Below are 22,254 nucleotides of genomic sequence, written 5' to 3'. Positions count from 1 at the left end.
GAGACAGGAGAATCGCTTGAACCCGGGAGGTGGAGGTTGCAGTGAGCCGAGATCTCGCCACTGCACTCCAGCCTGGTTGACAGAGTGACACCCCACCACAAAGAAAGAAGAGGAGAGGAGAGGAGAGAGGAGAGAGGAGAGAGGAGAGAGAAAGGAAAGGAAGAAAGAAAAAGAAAGAGAAAGAAAGAAAAAGAGAGAGAAAAGAAAGAGAAAGAACGAAAAGAACGAACGAAAGAAAGAAAAAAAGAGAAAGAACGAATGAACATCACTTTTTGTCATACAGACAAACCACTAAAAACAAAAATAATTTTAATTTTTTTTTAAAAAAGAAATACATCATTTTACAATTACATACAGGTTTTCTTCTAGAGGCTTTTCTTTTTTCTCTTTTTTTTGAGATGGAGTCTTGCTCTTGTCACCCAGGCTGGCGCACAGTGGTGCGATCTTGGCTCACTGCAACCTCCGCCTCCCAGTTTCAAGAGATTCTTTTACCTCAGCCTCCCAAGTAGCTGGGATTACAGGCATGTGCCACTGCGTCTGGCTTTTTTTTTTTTTTTTTTTTTGGAGACAGAATCTCACTGTGCTGCCCAGGCTGGAGTACAGAGGTACAATCTTGGCTCACTGCAGCCTCCACCTCCCAGGTTCAAGCGATTCTCCTGCCTCAGCCTCCAAGTAGCTGGGATTACAGGCCTGCACCACCGCGCCCGGCTAATTTTTGTATTTTTTAGTAGAGACGGGGTTTCTCCACGTTGGCCAGGCTGGTCTCAAACTCCTGACCTCCTCAGGTGATCCGCCCACCTCGGCCTCCCACAGTGCTCAGATTACAGGCGTGAGTCACAGCACCTGGCTCTTCTAGAGGTTTTGTAATCATTTTAGTAACATGTTCTGGTCTCTGCTACGTGTGGGGTTGGCTTTTGGCCATGGTGTGAGGCAGGGGTTCACCTTCACCACATGACACTTGGTAGTGTTTAGTTACGTGACCGCCCCCCTGCCATGAGGTCTTCCCATGTTCATCAGCAGCCCCTGGGGTACTCATGGGGCACCCCAGGTCACCCACATCCTCTGTCAGGGGAGAGCAGGCGACAGTCCCCAGGCACGTCACTGTTCCCACAGGGAGAGCACCACAGAAGAGGTGGGAAGAGGTGGGGCTTGGCACTGAGATGACCATTCAGCACCACCTGTGCCTGGCAGTGTCACCTGCTCCCCTGGAGAACCCACCTGCACTCCCAAGAGGCCCAGCATGGTAGGGGGGCACTCACTCACCCCTTTAACCCCCTGGGGGCATGTCCAGGTGGAGGCTGCTGGGCCCCAGGGACATACTTAGAACTCGGTGGCCACCTCCTAAGGCACCCAACCCTGTCCAGGCTGGGATCAGGCCCCAGACCAGTAAAGGGAAGTGACCGAGGGAGCAGCGTGCTCTCCAACCCCAGGCTGGATTTGCGGGAGGCCCAGGCTGGATTTGCGGGAGGCCCAGGCTGGATTTGCGGGAACCCCAGGCTGGATTTGCGGGAGCCCCAGGCTGGACTCGTGGGAGCGGCTCTGGGGAAGAAAGGCCCCGCCATCTTCTCTCAAGGCCCCTCAGGGAGGCTGGCATAGCCAACCAGACAGCGGGGCAACACCAACGAAGGGACGGGGAGGGACAGGACAGCCGTCGGCCCCTGGTGTGGTGGAATCAGGGGTCCTGCTCACCAGGGGTGACCTTACAGGACAAAGCAGAGGGTGAGTCAGAGCTGTGGTCAGCTGGGGCCACGCTGCCCCATGGAGCAGAGACACAGGGGCCCTGTGGCTGCACGGAGAGGTCCCTGCCAGGGCAGTCCAGCTCAGGCTGGAGGCAGGGCAGAGCAGAGAGAGGAGGCCCGTGGCTTGGTCTCACCACTAACGACCTGAAGCCCAGACCCTGTGGCCTCACAGGGCACCTGTGCACCCCTACAGGCCCGCCCGGCCACTGCGCCTCGAAGCCTAGCCACAGCCCAGCCTCCACCAAACTGACCCCGCCCCACCCCTGCCCCTAAGACAGCCCCGCAAATGGTTTCTAGGCTCTCTGCCCGGGGGCCGGCTCAGTCCACAGTCTGCATGGTGCAGCACAGGAATCCCTAAGCTGTGCCACGGACTGGGGAGAGGATGGGGCTGAAAAAATGAGAAACAACTTAAATGCCCACTGAGATCAATGGAAACCAAACCAGGGCCCTCCCGCACAGGGGAATAGGACGCAGCCAGGAACAGGGACAAGACGGGCCTGGCGCAGTGGCTCACGCCTGTCATCCCAGCACTTTGGGAGGCCAGGGCAGGCCGATTACTTGAGGCCAGGAGTTCGAGACCAGCCTGGCCAACGTGGTGAAACCCCGTCTCTATTAAAGATACAAAAATTAGCCAGGTATGGTGGCGGATGCCTGTAATCCCAGCTGCTTAGGAGGCTAAGGCAGGACAATCACTTGAACCCAGGAGGCAGAGGGTGAGGTGAGCTGAGATCACGCCACTGCACTCCAGCCTGGGTGACAGAGTGAGACTCCATTTCAAAAAAAACAAAAAGAAAGAAAAGGGAAGAGGCTCTGACACACGCCACGCGTAGATACACCTTGAGAATATCATGCCCACTGAGAGAAGCCAGACACAACAGGCTGCACAGCGTGTGACTCCATTTCTATGAAATGTTCAGGACACGCCCATCCAGAGACAGGAAAGAGATGTGTGGGTACCAGTAGATGGCGGAGGGGATGGAGAGTGACCGCTGGTGGAGACAGGGTGCCTTTGTGTAATAATAGAAATGTTCTGACATTTGATAGTGGTGATGGCTGTACAACTGTGTGAATGTACTAAAACCCACTAAATTATATCTTTTTTTTTTTTTTTGAGACAAGGTCTTGCTCTGTCACCCAGGCTGGAGTGCAGTGGCATGATCTCAGCTCACCAGAGCCTCCGCTGCCTGAGTTCAAGCGATTCTCATGCCCCAGCCTCCCAGGTAGCTAGGACTACAGGCATGCACCACTACGCCTGGCTAATTTTTTTGTATTTTTAGTAGAGATGGGGTTTCACCATTTTGCCCAGGCTGGTCTCAAACGCCTGACCTCAAGTGATCTGCCCACTTCAGCCTCAGCCTCCCAAAGTGCTAGGATTGCTGGCGTGAGCCACTGTGCCCAGCCTAAACTGTATACTTTAAAAAGATGAATTTTATAGTACGTGAATGGTATCTCCACAAAATATATATATTTTTTTAAATGGCAGGATCATTTCTAAGGGAGGCTGTCCTAGAAAATTCAGAGCCTGGCCAGCACACTGAAGCCAATGGCTGGGCAACTGTGAGGTGGCTCTCCCTGGTGACAGGAATGGCTTCTACACTTGCCAACTAGACTCTGAGCTCCTCGAGGACAGGGCTGCCTGCTGCCTCATGTACCCATGATCACACTGGTTCGGGGGACGCCTCCAGAGACACCCCAGAGCCTGGGCACCCGGCTGCCTGCAGCGTGCCAGGCGGACTTCACCCTGACCCCATCCCCTCTCGGGTCTCCCAGGCCACACCCCCAAATCCCCCTCGCTACTTCCTCTGCTCCCAAGCTCACAGTCATCTGTGACAGTTCCCACGGTGGACAAGGCTCTGCGCAAACAGCAGTTCCTCTGGGAAGCCTCCCTGCCCTGCCCTGTGCTTCCCCGGGCTTGGTTTTTTGGGGCTTTTTTTGAGATATGGTCTTGCTCTGTTGCCCAGGCTGGAGAGCAGTGGTGTAATCATGGCTCACTGTAGGCTCAAACTCCTGGGCTCAAGCGATCCTCCCGCCTCAGCCTCCCGAGGAGCTGGGACTACAGACACAGCCACCACATCTGGCAAATTTTTTCTAATTTTTGTAGAGATGGGATCTCGCCACATTGCCCTTGCTGGTCTTGGACTCCTTCCTGGCCTCCACCAATCCTCCCACCTCGGCCTCCCACAGTGCTGGGTTACAGCCATCCGGCCTCCAGGCTTGGTTTCTATCCCTCTTGGCAGTTCTTTTCCATCTCCTTCCACCAAGAGGCCCTGCGGGCAGGAGACGCTGGTCATCTGGCCACCATGTGCCCCTGACCAGGCACGCATGCATCTGACAACTGTCAGGCGGAGTTGGACAATGCAAACCCACTCAGAGGGACCCAGGGTGTGTCACCACCGCAGCCATGCTGTCCCAGCTCCCAGTGATCACACACCAGCCTGGGCTTGACCACACCCGCTCGCTGCAGCCCATCCCTCCTCCCTCCCCTGGGCCAGTGACAGGCTCAGAAGTGCACAGGAGTTGTTTCGATTAACGCAGCTGCCCTTTGGGCTCTGGCTGAGAAGGCGGCTCTGCTCTGCCTTTGGGGTACACAGGACACCCATGGCTGGAGGGGCCAAGAAAATTCCATGGCTTCCACCAACTCCAGCCCAGACAGACAGTAACATGAGATGCCTTATGTTCTTTTATTTTATTTTATTTTATTTATATATATATATTTTTGAGATACAGTCTCACTACATTGTGCAGGCTGGAGTGCAGTGGTGCGACCTTGGCTCACTGCAACCTCTGCCTCCCAGGTTCAAGTGATTCTACTCCCTCAGCCTTCCGAGTAGCTGAGATAACAGGCACGCACCACCATGCCCGGCTATTTTTTGTATTTTTAGTAGAGATGGGATTTCACCACGTTGACCAGGCTGGTCTCGAACTCCTGACTTCAGGTGATCCACCCTCCTCGGCCTCCCAAAGTGCTAGGATGACAGGCGTGAGCCACCGCGCCCGGCCAAGATGCCTTATGTTCTAGGGGTGTCAAGAGAGCGATTTCCTCCACCTCGTCCCCACCCTTCCTGAGGGAAGCAGTTAGAATAGAGCAGTGAATAGGAGTTGAAATTCCAGGGGCATGACCCAAGTGCATGCTAGAGACGGCAATCCTCTCTCTCCTGAGCAAGATAATCAGATCCATGCAGCCCGACAGCAAGACAGGAGGCCCGCTCTGCCTCCAGCCAACACTGTCTGACAGATGGGATTTTAGGAGAGTATAGAGATGCTGCAGGAAGGGGACGACGGCAACATGACGCGACTGTCCCGGTCCAGGAGCCTGGCTCGGGTCCTGCTCACATCCCAGGGAGCCCAGGGTGGCGCCCCTCACTCGGGACACCCAGCCAGCATGTCAAGTGCTGTTCCCAGGGGCGCCCGGGCTGGCCAGCTTCCAGGCTGCTGCCCAGACATGCTGCAGTCTGGAGTCCTGGCTGAGGACACAGCTCATTTCCAACCCGCCGTGATCCAGGGGTCCGTAGCACCCGAAGGGAGTTTCAGGCTGGCTCTGTGGTCAAAAGGGACCCCTGGGACCCATCACACAAAGAGCGATTCTGAATCCACGGCCGGCTGATCTTACACAAATCATCCGTCTCCACGTTCCCTCCCTGGAGACTAGGGCAGCCACCGAAACAAAAACAGGCCCACTGCCACCGCTGGCAGCCCACAAGGTGCCATCACTGGGGTCCAGCTATGAATGCTGAAGCGAGGTCTGTGCAGGGGGCAATCCTGCCACTGTGCCCTCAGCCGACGTTTTCACAGCGGGTCGCCCGGGCTTGTCTGAAAAATGCAGCGGTGGTCGCGCCTACCGGCAAACAGGGCCAGGTCTGCGTGAGTGACTGTCACCGTGCACCTGAGAGCCCTCGGGGTCTCGGGGTGCAGCAGCCATTGGCAGTCGGCCTCGGGATTCCTCATCCTTTGTCCACCGAACACACACGATCCCAGTCCAGAGCCACAGAGCAACTTCGCGCCCGGCCACTGCCAAGGAGGCACAGCCTGCCAGCGGGGCAGAGATGGCTGGACACAAACTTGTCATCCATCCCCTCGTGTTCGCTGAGATCGCTGAGGTGGATAAAGAAAGAAAAGAAAAGGGGAAGGGAAGCGGAGCCAGAGAAGCAGGGAGAGACAGAGGGCAAGCAAAAAAAAAAAAAAAGAAAAGAAAAAAAGGCCACTTTTGAAAGCCAAGAAATTCTGAGCAAGCCTCTCCAGATTGTTTATTTCAATCAAGGAAAGAAAGCATGACCGTAAATTAACGGTACGGTTTCTTGACAAGTCAGAACGTTCCTGGGACAGGCCCAAATCTAAGATGCCAGAGACCTACTTGGCTCAGAAAACGCCTGTCAGCCGGGAGAAGAGTGAGACAAAGGAAGTGTGGCCGGGCACAGTCCCCCACTCGGCCACTGACCGCACGATGGCCACCAACGGGCACCTATCCACTCCCTCTACAAAGCTGAGCTCTGCACGGGCTCAGCCACCTTGCTCATGAGTCTCCCTGTGCTCAGGGCCGGAAGAAACCACCATCTGCGACTCCCCGCCCCTCCCATCGGGGGCGCTAGCATTGGTAATGAGGAGAGTTCGGATGCTTACAAAACAAAAGCCTTGTGAAATTGTGCAATGCCGTCTTCCTTTTAAACAAAACCTCAGTTCCTGCCAGGTCACACTGAACTCCTTGGGCCGAGTACACGACTTGACGTGCTTCTGACACTTGGTGAGTTGTAACAGAAAGGCGGCCGTGTGAACCCCACAGCAAGAGAGTCCGGCGTCTCAAACAGTGAAGTGTTCCCCCAACCTACATGGTTTGTAGCTGCTTTTTCCCTCCTTTATGGTGAGGCTGTCTGGGTGGATGTCAGCATCACATTTTCTTACATTCCTGCAGTTTTAAGGATCCTTGAAATTACCCATGACACTCCCCCCACCTTTTTTTTTTTTGAGACTGAATTTCCCTCTTGTTGCTCAGGCTGGAGTGCAGTGACACGATCTCAGCTCACCACAACCTCCGCCTCCCGGGTTCAAGCAATCCTCCTGCCTCAGCCTCCCGAGCAACTGGGATTACAGGCACGCACCACCATGCCGGCTAATTTTGTATTTTTAGTAGAGACAGGGTTTCTCCATGTTGGTCAGGATAGTCTCAAACCCCTGACTGCAGGTGATCCACCCGCCTCAGCCTCCCAAAGTACTGGGATTACAGGTGTGAGCCACCGCACCCGGCCATGACCCATATATTTTTTTTAAATGCTTTTAAGTTGGGAAGATACAAATTCACACTCAGGCTGGGCACGGTGGGTCACACCTGTAATCCAAGCACTCTGGGAGGCCAAGACGGGCAGATGCCCTGAGGTCAGAAGTTGGGGACCAGACTGGCCAACATGACGCAATCCCATCTCTACTAAAAATACAAACATTAGCCGGGCATGGTGGCATATACCTGTAATCCCAGCTACTTGAGAGGCTGAGGCAGGAGACTCGCTTGAACCCGGGAGGTGGAGGTTGCAGTGAGCCGAGATCGCACCACTGCACTCCAGTCTGGGCCACAGAGCAAAACTCTGTCTCAAAAAAAAAAAAAAAAAAAAAAAAAATTCATTCATTCAACAAGGAATGTCTACTGAACACCCAACATGTCCCAGGAGCTGCCCTACATCCTAGGGGGTCGCAAGGCTGACGTTGTTTCCATAGCTTTCCACAGTGTGACACTCACACCCTAGCCAGGTATTTGCAAACTGCAACCCACAGGTTCAACCCTGCCTGCCACCTGTTTTTGTACAGCCTGCAGTCTAAGAATGGTTTTGACATCTTTTAGTGGTTGCAAAAAAAAAAAAAAGTAAAAGAAGAAAAATGTCTTATAATGTAAAAATTGCATGGAATTCACATGTTTGTGTCCATAAATAAAGTTTTATTGAAACACAGGCACACTTGCCCATGGGAGCTTTCTTGCTACAACAGCAAAGCAGAGCGGTCTGGACAGAGATGACCTCTGGCTTACAAAGCTGAAAATATTTACTCTCTGGCCCTTCCAGAAAAAGCCCCTGCCCTAGTAGATGAGACAAACAGATACACAAACAGATTAATACCCAGCTCTGATCACGTGACATGCAAAGAAGGAGAAGCAGGGAAGGGAGGCGACTGGAGTGACAAGGAGCCCGCTGGGTGGAAAGAGCCCCAGGCAGTGGGCACCGCAAGTGCACAGGTCCTGGGGAAGGGAAGGGCAGGCAGGGAAGGCGGCTGTGCCAGGAAAGGAGCAGGCGCAGGAGGGAGAGCGGGAGGAAAGGAAGGACAAGGCCACAGATGACAGAGCGAAGGGGCCACGTGAAAGGGCCTGGAATTTTTCCCAAGGGCAATAGGAAGCCACCGGAAGGTTCTGAGCAGGGGAAGATCTTTTGTTTGTTTTGGTTTTTACTCCTTTGACTACCCTTTTTTTTTTTTTTTTTTTTTTGAGACAGAGTCTCACTCTGTCTCCCAGACTGGAGTGCAGTGGTGTGATCTCAGCTCACTGCAGCCTCTGCCTCCCAGGTTCCAGAGATTCTCGGGCCCCCACATCCCAAGTAGCTGGGACTACAGGCGCCCACTACCACGCCCAGCTGATTTTTGTATTTTTGTAGAGATGGGATTTCACCATGTTGGCCAGGCTGGTCTCAAACTCCAGACCTCAGGTGATCGTCCTGCCTTGGCCTCCCAAAGTGCTGGGATAACAGGTGTGAACCACCGCAACTGGCCATTTATTTTATTTTATTTTATTTTATTTATTTTTTTGAGACGGAGTCTTGCCCTGTCACCCAGGATGGAGTGTAGTGGAGGATCTTGGCATAATTCTCCTGTCTCAGCCTCCCAAGTAGCTGGGACTACAGGTGTGTACCGCCATGCCCAGTTAATTTTTTTTATTTTTGTAGAGATGAGGTTTCACCATGTTGGCCAGGCTGGTCTCGAACTCCTGACCTCACGTGATCTGCCCGCCTCAGCCTCCCAAAGTGCTGGGATTATAGGCATGAGCCACTGCACTCGGCCAGTTATTTTGTTTTTAATATACTTTGTTTTAGGGAGCAGTTTTAGGTTCACAGCAGAACTAAGCAGGAGGTAGAGACTTCCCATGTTCCCCGCCCCCACAGGGAAGGCCATTTTCCGAGCTCCTCGAGGGAGCAGCAGGGAATGGACGGACCCAGATCTAATCAAGGCCAGCATCCAAGAACAGGCCAAGTCACGCGGGGAGTGAGCTTGAAAATCAATTCGCCCGAAAACCAAAAAACATCAATTTGTCAATCCACTCCCGCCTCAATATTTGGGAAGATACACATTTCCTTTTTTTCAATATAGAGGTTAAGCTCATTTGAACACGGTTAGTAAAAGTATGTGCAACTTGGCCAAGCATAGTTGCTCACATCTGTAGTCCCAGCACTTTGGGAGGCTGAGGCAGGCGGATCACTGGAGTTCAGGAGTTTGAGACCAGCCTGGCCAACATGGTGAAATCCTGTGTCTACTAAAAATACAAAAGTTAGCCGGGCGTGGTGGCAGGTGCCTGTAATCCCAGCTACTGGGGAGGCTGAGGCTGAAGAATCACTTGAACCCGGGAGGCGGCGCTTGTGGTGAGCTGAGATTGAGCCACTGCACTCCAGTCTGGGTGACAGAGCGAGATTTTGTCTCAAAATACATACATACATACATACACACATACATGCATGCATACATACATGCATACATACATACATGCATACATACATACATGCATACATACATAAAAGTATGTGCAACTAGCACATTAACGTCCCACAACTTTGGGGACATTACTGTTCAGGAAGAGGCCAAGATCAAAGAGGTGCGTCATTCTAAAATGGATTTAAAGAAAACGGTTCGGCAAATCGACAGGTCAGGGCTATGGTGACTGGGAGGGTATGGAAATGCCACCTCTGGGGGCAGCCAAGCAAGCCTGGGCAAGGACCTGCCAGAGCTCAGAGGCCAGAGAACAGCCCAGGAAGACCCGGAGCTCAGAGGCCAGAGAACAGCCCAGGAAGACCCGGAGCTCAGAGGCCAGAGAACAGCCCAGGAAGACCCGGAGCTCAGAGGCCAGAGAACAGCCCAGGAAGACCCGGAGCTCAGAGGCCAGAGAACAGCCCAGGAAGACCCGGAGCTCAGAGGCCAGAGAACAGCCCAGGAAGACCCGGAGCTCAGAGGCCAGAGAACAGCCCAGGAAGACCCGGAGCTCAGAGGCCAGAGAACAGCCCAGGAAGACCTGGAGCTCAGAGGCCAGAGAACAGCCCAGGAAGACCCGGAGCTCAGAGGCCAGATGCACGGAGTGCAGGGGACCCTGTGGGGGATTCCTCTCCCCTCAGGCGGAAGCTGCCACCCTGGAAGGGCAGAAAGACAGTCGCGGAGAACCTGAACAACCAGGTGAGAAGTGTGGCCGGGACACAGTCTGCAAATAGGAGTCACTCACTGCTAAAGGGTGAGTGGGGAGGACAGAAAGGGAGCTGAGGCCCATCACAGTCACAGCACACCATGAGCTGCTGCAGGGCTGAAGGCCAAGTCCAAGGTTCTCACTGGGGGGGGGGGGGGGGGTGACAGTGCTTTCCAGGGGACATTTTTGGTTGCTACAGCTTAGGGGACACTGCTACTAGCATCTGGTGGGTGGTGGTCATGGATATTGCCCACACCCATCCTACAGTGCCCAGGACAGCCCCGCCATGGAATGTCCCAGCCCAGAACGTGGATAGGGCAGAGGTGGGGAGACCCCAATGGGGCAGCAGGATCCTGCCATGTAATAAACCGGCTCTGAACTCAGAGCTCCTGGCGCCCTGCAAGCTTCAGTGTCTTTTACCGGCTTTGATCCTCACAACCACCTGGGAGGAAGGTGTTCCCATTACACCCATTTTACAGATGAAGAAAGCAAGGACCAGAGAGGGGAAGTGACCGCCTCAGAGCAGGGATCTGAATCCAAGTCTCTCCAACTCTGAAGCCTGTGTGGGGCATGGAACCGAGGGCAGAGACCCAGAGATGTGGCCAAGACCATCAGATGAGAATGGGGCCCAGGCTGGGCCCCTGCTCTCCTGTCCAGCATCCTAAGCCAGGAGCAGAGGCTCCTGGGGCAGGAAGGGGGATGGGCTGTGGCATCTGAAGGCCCCACCAAGCTGCCTCATGGCAGGTCCCTGGAGCTGAGCCAGGAGCCCAGCGTGAAGCTGTGGATGAGGACGGCCGATCTGTCATGGTGGTGACCAGCACAAGCTTGCAGAGCCCCCCGCCAGCCCCCACCCCATTCATCTGCTCTCCATCCCGTCCCGCCCAGTGGGCTCGGAAAGGTTTAGCGCCCCCTGACCTGCTTTGTTACTCAGCAAGTGACTGGCTCAAGGTCATCCAGCTCTGAACCCCCAATTCCGCTCCCCGATCCAGGGAACAAAGCCACCTACGAATGCACCTCAGGCCCTCAACAGCCTTGCCTCGTCCTGCCTGCTCCCTGAGCTGGGCCCGAGGGCAGCAGACTGCACACCACCATTCCAGCTGTGACCAGGCCCTGGGCAGCCAGCTCACCCTTTCCCCCACCACACTCTAAACCCACAGGAGCCAGGAACTCCTCCCAACCTGTCCCGGCATGGCACTCGGCACTCAAAACCCAGCAGCCCAGACCAGGTGAACGCATGACCGCAAGGCCCGTCCCCACAGGTGTCAGATGGAACCGAGGACAGATGGCTTCCCTGGAGCTGAGGCTCCTCCCCAGCTCATCGGGGAGTGGGTGGGGCATAGGACAAACGGGCAGGAAACCAGCAGAGGAGACAGGGCAATTAGGAATTAAAGCACAGGCAGAGTGGTCAGGCGGGAGAGAAGGACACAGAGGGCGACCCCTGACACCCCCCAGAGGGCTCCTGCAGGACGGACAGGGACTGAAGACAGGGCAGGAGGCTGAGGAAGGGTCTCTTCCACAAGACAGAAAAGTACAACAAAGGCCAGGCGGGGTGCTGTGCGGTGGCTCATCAGTTATACCTTTAAGCGCCAGTAGTTAACATCTTGTTAGCAGCTCCCTCCCCAAAGAAGAAAAGGTTAGAAAATGCGAACAAACCGATTGTTACCACGACATATATATTTCAAGTCTCAGCAACTAAACACACTTGTGCACACGCAGGCACCCGCAGCTCCTGACACAGCACACGCTTCCACCAAAACAGCCTGCACACAAACACCCATCTGTGCGGCAGAATCTCCGTCACCCCCTTTTCCTCCCCAGCGGTGACCTCCTCTAGGCCAGGACGGTCTGACCCGTCCTGGTGTCGCCGGCTTACGGAGGGGGAGCGCCCGGACCTGCCAGGTGTCCAATCAGACACACGGAGACGAGGCTGGCAAGTCCCAGAAATCCTCGGCTCAGACAGAAGTTGACTCTACCACGGCTTTACACTCCGACCTTCAGGGTTTCAAAACACAAACTGCAAAGAGGAGAGAGGCTGCCCACTGCGCCAGCAGGGGCTGCAGGAGAAGGCTGACCCCGCGTGTTGACAAACCCTCCTGGTGGCTCATAAGGAAGCTATTATTGGGGAATTAGGGGAGTCATTAGCTCTCGAACGGCAGTGATAAAAGCCCATAGGAGTCGTCTAATGAGCCTGCTTTAGGACTGGTGCTGTTTTAAGGAGCATTCTCCAGCCCGGGGAGATCCTGATAAATGGCCATTGAGGCAGAGGGGTGGGGCAGGGCACCAACCCCTTGAATGCAGGCCAGTATCCAGAGATCCCAAGACAGTGCAGGCACCCGGTGGGACCCAAAGCAACTTGCTGAATACATGCCCCAGCCAGAAACACATGGAAAAAGACGCTCTTCACATTATGACAGGATCACCGGGCTCCACGGAGCTGAACCACCTTCTCACTAGTTTCACAACTCGGGGAACACTTCCCCACAAGGTGCTGCTGAATTATTAAAACACAAGCATCCTCCCCCAAGCAAACAGATGGGATGCACCCAAAAGCAGTCCATGCCTCCACTGCCCCCAGGGGCGGAAAACATGCCTCTAAAAAGCTTCCACCGTGCCCAGGTGGACAGAGACCCCGTCCTGCCTGATTGTCATGGCCACCACTGGGCGCAGACCTGGGCCCTGGCAGACCCCAGGTCAAGCTGATTTCAGAGCGAGTCCGTCCCTAGCTCCCACAGGGATGTCCACGGGGGACACAGAAAAGGGGTCTCAGCGGAAGCAACTCCTCAATTCATTTCTCTAGAGCAGGGGCTTCGTTCGAGATGGCGATCAGGCTGGAAGGGGGAGGGACGGGGAGACTCGTGGAGGCTGCGGTTGCATAGCAAGACGTTTTTTTTCTAAAATCCAGATTGCATATGCTTATGGGGGGGTGGGGTTTCGGGTACGTACGGGGGGCAAGTTTGGAAGCCACCAAGGCACAGCAGGTTGACCGGGGGTGGGGGCAGCGCAGGAGCAATGATAGGCATTTAGGGGGCATACCGGGGTGTCAAGCTGGAGGGCTTCCCCTTAGCCCCTCTGGCGTCCAAAGGGCCAGAAACGCAGGCGGGGGTTACCCAGGTACTAGGGTCTTTTTTCTTTTTCTTGCTTTCTTTAAATAATAATAATAATAATACGCTGAGGGTTGTCCTGGGTGATAAAAGGGCCCGGCCGGGGCCACCCACGCTGTCATCTTTTGTGCGGGGCGCCAGGACCGTCTGCGCCTAGCCCCCGCGCGCCCCCGGCCCAGGAAGGGGCCCCGCTCCCGCCCCTGGGCGCGCCCCGCCATTGTCCGGCCCCGCCGCCCCCGCCCGAAAACCAGCAGGCGCCCTCGGGCCGGGCGGTTAACGCCCCCAACCGCCCCGCCGGCCCGGACAAAGCGCGAGGCCCGGCCCGAGCAGGCCGCGCCCGAGGCCTGGGCCTCGAGTCCCGGGCGCGCCCGCAGCCCCGAGCCGCGACGCGGGGGCGGCCATGGCGGCGGGGTCCGCGCTCGGACACGGCCGGGCGGCCTCCCCGTGGGCTCACCTGAGGCGGCGTGCGCGGCCCAGTCCGGGAGCAGCGGCGCGCGCTCCCCCGCCCTCGGCGTCGCACCCCCAGGCCCCGCTCGGGCCGGGCCCCGCTCGGTTGCTGGCGACCGAGCCCTCCGCGAGCGCTCGCGGGGGGGGCTTATAAGGCCGCGCGCCAGCTCCGCCCCGACTGCCATTGGCTGCCTGACCCACGCCCGAGTGCCCATTGGCCCGCGCTGACAGCTCCGCCCCTCCCCTCCGCCGGGCCCATCAACACCGCACGGCCCGCCCACCGCGCTTCGCGATTGGGCGGGGACAAACGCCGGCCTCGCCTCTTCATTGGCAGCCCGGCGGGGACACGCCGGCGCCCACCCACGTGCCCGCTGACCGGCTCCGTTCTCACTGGAGGGGGCGCATGCCAGCCAAGGAGGCCGCGACCAACCCGACGGCAGCTGGGTCTCGGATTGACAAGGGAGCCTCAGGGCCCGCCCGACGACCGCACAGAGAGGAGCTAGTATTGGCTTGCGGGGCCAGCCCGAGGCGCGGACAGGCTGGGGCGGGTGCCAATCACTGCCCGCACGCTCCGGGCCCCGCCCTGGTTATCAGGCGGCGGCTGAGTACGTGAGACCTAGCACAGCATCAGCACCGGCCGGGAACGTGCAGGCTGCAGGTTCGAAGCCCGTGGCCGGAAAGTGGGCGTAGCGTTCCCCCATTTGCAAAGTTCCAAGCTAGAAGACGTAGCGATCCGTTTTGCAAAGGAGGAGAACCGAAAACAGGAGAAACATAGAGTAAAGCAGCAAGAGCCTCCACCCCGCCCCCGCAGGTCTATTTCCATCACAATCAACAAACCTTTGCAAAGGGGCAAGGCCTTCCGAATAAAGTTAGGGTCCCTCTCCCCAAGTTCCCTAAAATGGCAGAGAATGAGCTTTGGTCCTTTCTGACCTGGGTTCAAAGCTCAGCCGGGCCCCATGCCTCACTGTGGTTGGCCTCCAACAAAGTAACCTCGCCAAGTCTGTTTCCAACTGTGCAATGGATATGATGCCAGTAGCCACATCCCGTCTACCAGCCTTTGAGAATGTTGCAAGGATTAAGTGGGATGAGGCACGGAGAAAGATTTGACCCTGTGACTTCACAAAATGAGCATTGTGTACTGGGCCACGCAGAGGCGTTGGCATGCCCGCATTTGGACGGGCAGGAGTGTAAATTGGACAATTTGACATTTTCTAACAACATTCTAAGTGCATCCACCCTATAATCCAGCCAGCAGTTCTTCCTGGAGGTGATGTACCCAAAGAAAAGGTCTGGAGCTTACACAATTCAAGAATGCCGGCAGCAGGGCTGTCTGCAACTGTTTCCAATGTTTGGCCCTAAATATCCATCAGTGGGGGTTTAGAGAAGTAACTTAATAGCAATCAGTACTCTGGAATACTTACTATGTAGCAATTGAAAAGTAGGCCAGGCCCGATGCTGTGGTTCAGGCGTGGTGGCTCACACCTGTAATCCCAGCACTTTGGGAGACAGAGTCAGGTGGATCACCTGAGGTCAGGAGTTCGAGACCAGCTTGGAGAAAAGGACAAAACCCTGTCTCTACTGAAAAATACAAAACTAGCCAGGCATGGTGGCGCACACCTGTAATCCTAGCTACTCCAGAGGCTAAGGCGGAGGTTGCAGTGAGCCGAGATCACTGCACTTCAGCCTCGGCAACAGTGTGAGACTCATCTCCAAAAAAAAAAAAGAAAGAAAAGAAAAGGAGGCCGATCTGCATGCAATTGTGAAATATCTCCCAACTGCTGAGCTAGGGGCAGTAGTCCAGAATCCTGTACTCAATAAAATGTATATGGAAACACACTCAGAAACCGGCATGAGGTTTTTAAGAGCACACAAGCCTGTCAATGCACAGAAAAAGGTACTCCTAACCTGAAGAAACTAACTTAATCCTTGGGGAGAGAAGGAAAGTTGCATGCTGGTAAAAAGAGAAGTCAAAGGAGAATTTAAGCAGCTCTGGGTATTTTAAATTCCTATGGGACCATATTCATATATTCCACATGGAGTTAAGATTTTTTTTTTTTTTTTTTTTTTTTTGAGACAGAGTCTGTCTCTGTCGCCCAGGCGGGAGTGCAGTGGCCAGATCTCAGCTCACTGCAAGCTCCGCCTCCCGGGTTCCCGCCATTCTCCTGCCTCAGCCTCCGGAGTAGCTGGGACTACAGGCGCCCGCCACCGCGCCCGGCTAGTTTTTTGTATTTTTTAGTAGAGACGCGGTTTCACTGTGTTAGCCAGGATGGTCTCGATCTCCTGACCTCGTGATCCGCCCGTCTCGGCCTCCCAAAGTGCTGGGATTACAGGCTTGAGCCACCGTGCCCGGCGGAGTTAAGATTTAATTTTAGTTCATGCCTGGAATCGCAGCACTTTGGAAGGCTGAGGCGGGCAGATCACTTGAGCCCAGGAGTTCGAGAACAGGCTAGGCAATATAGCAAGACCCCGTGACTACAAAAAAAAAAAAATGCAAAAAGTCTCTGGGCGTGGTGACACATGCCTATAATCCCAGCTATTCGGGGGCTGAGGCGAAAGGATCACCTGAGCCCAAGGAGGTGGAGGCTGCAGTGAGCCGTTGATTACACCACTGCACTCCAGCCTGGGTGACAGAGTCAAACTCCGTCTCAAAATAAAAAGTAAAAATAAAATTAAAAGACAGGCTGGGTGTAGTGGCTCACACCTGTAATCCCAGCCCTTTGGGAGGCCAAGGTGGGAGGATCACTTGATCCCAGAAGTTTCAGGCCAGCCTGGGCAACAAAGCGAGACCTCTTCTCTACTAAAAATTAAAAAAATGAGTCGATTGTGGGGGCACATGCCTGTGGTCCCAGCTACTTTGGGGGCCAGGGAGGATCACTTGAGCCTGGAAGGTCGAGGCTGCAGTGAGCCATGATCACACCACTGCACTCCTGGGTGACAGAATGAGGCCCTGTCTCAAAAAAAAAAAAAAAAAAAAAAGTGCAATCATGCAGGGAAGGAGTCCCCACCCCACATACATAGGGCTTTTTGTTCTACTTCCAAGTATATTCTGTAAGACAGTGGGGGTGTTTGGATTTCACAGACAATACAAATGTTTTTAACCAAGTCACCCAAATGGGTTCTCCACTTTATTATGCGTAGACAAAGTTTTAATGCCATCTATTATGAGAAACACTTAACACTAACAATCATAGAATCTAGGTGGTGGGTCTCCTTGAGGGTTCACCATCCGATCCGATTCTTTCCAAGTTTTGGAAACTTTGCATATTAAAATGTTAAAAACACACTAGAGGCTGGGCGCGGTGGCTCACGCCTGTAATCCCAGCACTTTGGGAGGCCGAGGCGGGCAGATCACAAGGTCAGGAGATCGAGACCATGGTGAAACCCCGTCTCTACTAAAAATACAAAAAATTAGCTGGGCGCGGTGGCGGGCACCTGTAGTCCCAGCTACTTGGGAGGCTGAGGTAGGAGAATGGTGGGAACCCGGGAGGCGGAGTTTGCAGTGAGCCGAGATCGCGCCACTGCACTCCAGCCAGGGGGACAGAGTGAGACTCCGTCTCAAAAAAAACCAAAAAACAAACAAAAAAAAACACTAGAATTGCTGTCAGATAAGAAGTCTTCATCCTCCAAAAAGGAAGGAAATGCTCTTTAGAATATTTTAATGGACAGATTCATTTAGAGAACACTCACCTAATTGCTCTGGTTTTCTTCCATTCTTTGCAGTCAGATGCAAATCTCACAAAGGACGGGGGCAGGGAATGCTTGGGGACCTCCCCCTAAACAAGACCAGGAGGCTTCACTTGGCTTTCAGACATCAAGGAATCCCCAATTAGCAGGCCCAGTGCTCAACTTCCGACTGGTCTCCATCAATCTTTCCAGACAGGCAAGGTGTGGAGTGCAGAAATGTTCAATGCTTTAATAGATTTCCCTCCCTCCTATGGGTTGGTCTGTTGCATTAACAAATTGAAATGGGAGGCCAGGTGCAGTGGCTGTAATCCCAGCACTTTGGGAGGCTGAGGCAGGAGGATCACTTGAGCCCGGGAGTTTGAGACCAGCCTGGCCAACATGGCAAAACCCCGTCTCTACAAAAAGTACAAAAATTGGCCAGGTGTGGTGGTGCATGCCGGTAGTCCCGAGAGAGAGGGGGAAGCCCGAGAATCGCTTGAATCTAGGAGGAGGAAGCTGCAGTGAGCTGAGATTGTACCACTGCACTCCAGCCTGGGCCACAGAGACTGCCTTAAAAAAAAAAAAGAGATGGGGCTCATGACTGTAATCTCAGCACTTTTAGGAGGCAGAGGTGGGAGGATCCCTTGAGCCCAAAAGGTTGAGGCTGCAGTGACCTATGATCATGCCACTGTACCCCAGCTCGGGTGACAAAGTGAGACTTTGTCTCTTAAAAATAGAAAACAATACAGGCCAGGTGCAGTGGCTCACGCCTGTAATTCCAGCACTTTGGAAGGCCAAGGAGGGCAGATCACTTGAGGTCAGGAGTTCGAGACCAGCCTGGCCAACATGGCAAAACCCTGACTCTACCAAAAATACAAAAAATTAGCCAGGCATGGTGTAATCCCAAATACCTGTAATCCCAACTACTCGGGAGCCTGAGGCAGGAGAATCGCTTGAACCCAGGAGGTGGAGGTTGCGGTGAGCCAAGATTGTGCCACTGCACTCCAGCCTGGGCAACAGAGCAAGACTACGTCTTAAAACAAGTCAAAGGGGGATTATAGAAAGGTGGCCCATCTATACAGTGGAATATTACTCAGCCATGAAAAGGAATAAAGCTCTGACACAGGCTATAATATGGATGAACCTTGAAAATTCCATGCCTAGTGACAGAGGCCAGACACAAAAGAATACTGTATAATTCCATGTATATGAAATGTCCAGGGCAGGCAAATCCATAAGGACAGAGAGGATTCGTGGCTGGCAGGGGCTGAGAGAGGGACACAGGGCGTGACTGCAAAAGGGTGCGAGGTTTCTTTTTGTGTGGATGGAAAAGTTCTGTAATTAGATGGCGGTGATGGCTACGTAACTGTATCGACTACACTAAAACCACTAAGCTAGCCGGGCGTGGTGGCTCACACCTGTAATCCCAACACTTTGGGAGGCCGAGGCAGGTGGATCACCTGAGGTCGGGGGTTCGACACCAGCCTGACCAACCTGGTGAAATCCCATCTCTACTAAAAATGTGAAAATTAGCTGGGCCTGGTGGTGCACACCTACAATCCCAGCTACTTGGGAGGCTGAGGCAGAAGAATCGCTTGAACCTGGGAGGGGGAGGTTGCAGTGCGCAAAGATCTCGCCACGGCACTGGGTGACAGCCTGGGTGACAGAGTGAGACTGTCTCAAAAACACCACAGTAGGCCAGACGCGGTGGCTCACGCCTGTAATCCCGGCACTTTAGGAGGCCGAGGCGGGCGGATCACGAGGTCAGGAGATCGACACCATCCTGGCTAACACAGTGAAACCCCATCTCCACTAAAGAATACAAAAAATTAGCGGGGCATAGTGGTGAGCACCTATAGTCCCAGCTACTCGGGAGGCTGAGGCAGGAGAATGGTGTGAACCCAGGAAGCAGAGGTTACAGTGAGCCAAGATTGTGCCACTGTACTCCAGGCTGGGCGACAGAGCAAGACTCCATCTCAAAAAAACAAAACAAAACAAAACAAAACAAAACAAAACACACGCAGTAAAATGAAACCACTGAACTGTACACTTTAAAAGGGTGACCTTTATATTACCTCAACTATTATCTTAATAGAGCTGTTCAAGATTTTTAGGGTAGGCATGGCAGCTCACACCTGTAATCCCAGTACTTTGGGAGTCCCAGACAGGAAGATGGCTTGAGGCCAGGAGTTCCAGACCAGCCTGGGCAACATAGTGAGACTTCTCTCTACTAAAAAGAAATACATATATATATATATTTTATATATATCAAAATATATATATATATATTTTATATATATCAAAATATATATATATATATATATTTTTTTTTTTTTGAGACGGAGTCTCACTCTGTCGCCCAGGCTGGAGTGCAGTGGCCAGATCTCTGCTCACTGCAAGCTCCGCCTCCTGGGTTCACGCCATTCTCCTGCCTCAGCCTCCCAAGTAGCTGGGACTACAGGCGCCCGCCACCTCGCCCGGCTAATTTTTTTTTTTTGTATTTTTTAGTAGAGACGGGGTTTCACCGTGTTAGCCAGCATGGTCTCGATCTCCTGACCTCGTGATCCGCCCATCTCGGCCTCCCAAAGTGCTGGGATTACAGGCTTGAGCCACCGCGCCCGGCCATTTTTTATATATATGTATAAAAAAGTAGCCAGGCATGGTGGTTTGCATCTGTAGTAGTCCCAGTTACTCAGGAGGCTGAGGCAGGATGATTGCTTGAGCATGGGAGTTTGAGGCTGCAGTGAGCTATGAGGACACCACCACTGTACTCCAGCCTGGGTAGCAAAGTGAGATCTTGAATCAAAAAGACTTTTTTTTTGAGATAGAGTCTCGCCCTGTCGCCCAGGCTGGAGTGCAGTGGCACAATCTCGGCTCACTGCAACCTCTACCTCCTGGGTTCATGCCATTCTCCTGCCTCATCCTCCCAAGTAGCTGGGATTACAAGTGCCCACCACCACGCCCAACTCATTTTTTATTTTTAGTAGAGATGGGGTTTCACCATGTTGGTCAGGCTGGTCTCAAACTCTTGACCTCAGGTGATCCACCCACCTCAGCCTCCCAAAGTGCTGCAATTACAGGTGTGAGCCACCACGCCCAGCCAAAAAAAATTTTTTTTTTTGAGACGGAGTCTCGCTCTGTCACCCAGGCTGGAGTGCAGTGGCGCGATCTCGGCTCACTGCAAGCTCTGCCTCCCAGGTTCACACCATTCTCCTGCCTCGGCCTCCCGAGTAGCTGGGACTACAGGTGCCCGTCACCACGCCCAGCTGATTTTTTGCATTTTTGGTAGGGATGGGATTTCATCGTGTGAACCAGGGTGATCTCGATCTCCTGACCTCGTGATCCGCCCGTCTCGACCTCCCAAAGTGCTGGGATTATAGGCATGAGCCACCGCGCCCGGCCAAAAGAAAGTTTTTAAAGTGAACCAGGAAAGAAATATGATGCGCAATATTACAGTTGGTGGCAAAACAGTTCCACAAATACTTTTCTGGGTTTTGCTCATTTTTTCAACATGACATTGTTCTTTAAAGTGAGAGAAAAATCAAAGAGAAGGCAGCAATCTCAACAATGAACCCACTTTAGTGTTTTCTAGGAAGAGCCCACTGGGGACATTTATGGAGTTTCCTTCAAGTACTGGGAATCTTTCCTATTTTCATGTTCACACTTATTTCTGGTATAATCCACATACCATACAATTCATCCATTTAAAGTGTACAATTCTGTGGATTTTAGTATATCCACAGACATATGCAACCATCAATTTGAGAACATTTTTACCACTCATAAAATTTTTGAGATAGAGTCTCGAAACCCCAGGCTGCACGTGGTGACTCATGTCTGTAATCCCAGCACTTTGGGAGGCTGAGATGGGAGGATCGCCTAATCACGGGAGTTGGAGACCAGCCTGGGCAACATAATGAGACCCCCATCTCTACCAAAAAAAAAAAAAATTAAATTTGCCAATCATGGTGCGGCATGCCTGTGGCACCAGCTACTCGAGAGGCTGAGATGGGAGGATCACTTGAGCCCAGGAGTTGGAGGCTGCGATGAGCTGTGATCACACCACTGCACTCCAGCCTGGACAACAGGGCAAGACTGTCTCAAAAACAAAATAAATCTGCCCATATGGTTACTTAACCATCAATAAAAGGCACCAGTAATAGGTTGGTGTGAATTAATTAATCTGCAAGATGCAGCCCCTTTACCATCCGAGATTTTTTTTTTTTTTTTTTTTTACTTTTTTAAAGACAGCATCTCATTCTGTTGCCCAGGCTGGAGTACAGTGGTGCAATCACAGTTCACTGCAGCCTCTAGCTCCGGGACTCAAGCAATCAGCCTCCTGCCTCAACCTCCTGAGTAGCGGGGACTACAGAAACACCACCACACCTGGCTAATATTTTTATTTGTAGAGTTGGGGTCTACAGGCTGGTCTCAAACTCCTACACACTCACGTGATCCTCCCGAGAGAAGGGACCAGCAAGCTTTGCTGGCCAGGCAGGGAGTATTTTTCAGCTTTGTGGTCCAGCTGGTTTCTGCTGCACCTACTCAGTTCTGCTGATAGTAGCACAAACGCCACTATATACATAAAGAAATGGGTGTGGTGGTGTCAATAAAACTTTATTTACAAAGACAGTCAGTGTCCCTGACTTGGGCCCCATTGGCTGTGGTTTGCTGACCCCTGCACTCAAGGCTGCTAAGTTAACAGCCCAGCACCTCCTAGGCTGTTAGAACCTCAGCCCATCACCGTCATCTCCTGGGTCTCAGTTTTCTCAACTGTAAAGTGGGGTTGAAGCCACCTGTCTCATGTTTCTCCCGGGATTTTTGTAAAATAATGCACAAAAGTGCACAGAAAGCTCCAAAGGCAGTTTGCAAATAGGAAGACACAATCAAG

The 22,254-nt window shown here is 53.3% G+C and overlaps 1 protein-coding gene across 3 annotated transcripts in view; it reads right to left on the bottom strand.

Annotated features, from left to right (window-relative positions):
• Positions 1-13,835, bottom strand: part of KDM4B (lysine demethylase 4B) — a 184,648-nt gene extending 170,813 nt beyond the window's left edge. For all 3 annotated transcript variants that reach the window (XM_007994886.3, XM_007994888.3, XM_073017075.1), the window contains exon 1: positions 13,708-13,835. The gene's annotated coding sequence lies outside the window, so the exon portion shown is untranslated. The remainder of the gene's footprint in view (positions 1-13,707) is intronic.
• Between the last annotated feature and the right edge of the window lie 8,419 nt (positions 13,836-22,254).

This window comes from Chlorocebus sabaeus, chromosome 6, assembly GCF_047675955.1.
Source record: "Chlorocebus sabaeus isolate Y175 chromosome 6, mChlSab1.0.hap1, whole genome shotgun sequence".
Lineage (NCBI taxonomy): Eukaryota > Metazoa > Chordata > Mammalia > Primates > Cercopithecidae > Chlorocebus > Chlorocebus sabaeus.
The sequence above is the reverse complement of the archived record's forward strand: the minus strand, read 5'-3'. Positions and strand labels throughout refer to the sequence as shown.